Here is a 2,650-nt window from a genome sequence, read left to right on the forward strand (position 1 = left end):
GCTTTCCATTTGAAATCTTTCCATTTTCAATTTCAATTTCTGACACATTAAAAGATCACTTAAATCCAAATACTAATTAGTTGCGATTTTTTTATATTTTAAAAAGTTGCCACTATCCCAGGTTTTAATTAATTGATTTATCTTTTTCGAAGCGGTATAACTTCTTTATAGTGATGCATTGTAATGAAATAACATCGGTTAACTTTCGCAAGTGTTCTGAAGCATGAACATAATTTGATGAAAAGGCACTGCACTTATTTAAACAAATATTCAGTAAAAACAATTGTTAAATATTGCTCCAGTTAAAAAAAAAAATCATATTAAGTTTCATATTTTACTATATTTAGTAACAGGCGTTTTGAAATACAAAAACGTCGTAAATTGTTAAGAAACTGAATGTGAAATATTTATTTAATTTTAAAAAAAATGTTCAATGATTTGATATTTTACTATATTTAATATATAATAATGTGTTGCACTTTAATATTTTTGTGCAGTCATTATGTGATAAAATGTTTGAAAGAACAGATCTGTTGAATCTGTTATTGATTTTAATGCATATTGCTAAATAAAAAATATATATTTTTATAAAAAAGGTAAAAAAGTGTGTTTATATATTTAGAAAACTTTGTTCCATTTCTGTATTCTGTTATGTTGCATCTTTCATCTTTAATTTTGAGACCACGCCTCTTCCCCGTCTTGTGTGTGCGCCGCACGTCTGTACGACAGCCTGCAGTTTTTCCACGTGATGAGGAAATATTATTGTATTTACCAGTTTTCCGTTTCAGGTATGCTTATATATGTCCATATGTCCTTACGCTGTAATGATGCTATCAATCACGCGCCTCGAATCAGTCTGTTTAGAAACTAAAATATGTAAAACAGACATTTTCACATGCTGAGAGATAAGCAGAAAGTATGGTGTTAAAAAATAAATGAAGCAGTGGATGATAAGCTATCCTCCGCTGTTTTACGTTTTTATTTAAGCTCCATAGATGAAAGGCCTGTTCAGAGCATTCTCTTGTGTTTGATGTTAACAGGGACTATTTTAAGGACTATATATAGTCCATACTATATTTATATATATACTGTATATATATATATACTATATATATATATATATATATATATATATATATATATATATATATATATATATATATATAAATACATACACACACACACACACACATTATTTCTTTCTTTTTTTGTGCGTTTTTAAATACAAATGTGGATCCATTTATATGCTAAAAATACAGCAATACAGCAAAAACAGTAATATTGTAAAATATACTAAACATCATATAAAGTGTATTCATGCAATGTAAAGCATATATACATGTACACACACACATACATGTATATATATATATATATATATATATATATATATATATATATATATAGATAGATATACATACTAATATATTTGTACTCTGTTAGTTTTGTATTAGTTTTTATGTAAAAAGCGCATGACATATATTCGGTCATCGAATTTTAGAGCTGCTCTCTGAGTGTTGTCGCGCTCCAGAGAGAAGCACATCTTACATCACTGGCCGTCATTATGACTTCATAATGGCTCGAACCCTTTCCCCAGCCAGAGAGAGCAGCCAACTCTCATCCGAGAGGCTTCACTGCCAGAGCTTTTTATCTCTCAGCCCTGGCTGCTTTGATCCACTGATGTGCGGAGTGAAATGTCTTATAGATGTAGGCACCGAGATGATGTCAAATATCAAAGGCATTCAATAGTACTACTTTGTTTTGTTGGCTTACAGTTGAAAACCTCTATATTCTTTCCTCGCGTTCGTTTTTTCCGCCAAAGTGTTTTTTTTTCTTCTATTGCTTTTCTGCACCTGTACTGGTGAAAGAAAATAATTAGCGGGATGTATGCTAAATAAATCACAGATTAGAGATGAAATAAAGAGGAATGGGTCGTGGATAAGCAAAGGATAGCAATATCCTGGTGGCAAGGTGACCATGTCCGTTTCATATTAAGATGGCATGACATTTAAATGTCAAATTGGAGCTGCTTGTTTGCGTTAAACACGCCTGCAGATTATACGCTGGTCAGGACGGACACACGTCAGTGGAACGGGAGGTCTGCCTTTAAAAAAAACGCGATCGACCACTTTCCGAGCGCAGTTATCTGGCAGCCGATCAAACGCAGATGGAGCAGAGCGAACCTTCGGGCAGCTGGAGAGGGTTTATCTACAGCGCTGGTTATCCGTGGGGAGATGACTATCTGTTTTGGTCAAGTCCTTGATATTTGTTTCTGATACAAGCCCCCAACATGCTTGTGTACCTTGACTGTGACCTGAGCAATCTATAACCTTGATCGCGCTGAAAGAAATCGATTGAGATAAAGTACAGTATGCAAGGGCATAGGTTTGGCTTTAACGCTGGTAGAGACATAAAAAAAAAAAAAAAAAAATATGTGAAATATACATGCATCTCATGTTTTTCTACACATTAAAATTGCTTTATTAAAAAGTAAAAAAAATAAAAAGTAGAATACAGATATAGTTGTAATAAGTAAATATATATATATATATATATATATATATATATATATATGTATATAAAATTCAATATAATATTATTGTTGAAAATTGTACATTTAATTAAGTAAATACATTGTCAAATTTCATTT

This window comes from Puntigrus tetrazona, chromosome 25, assembly GCF_018831695.1.
Source record: "Puntigrus tetrazona isolate hp1 chromosome 25, ASM1883169v1, whole genome shotgun sequence".
Lineage (NCBI taxonomy): Eukaryota > Metazoa > Chordata > Actinopteri > Cypriniformes > Cyprinidae > Puntigrus > Puntigrus tetrazona.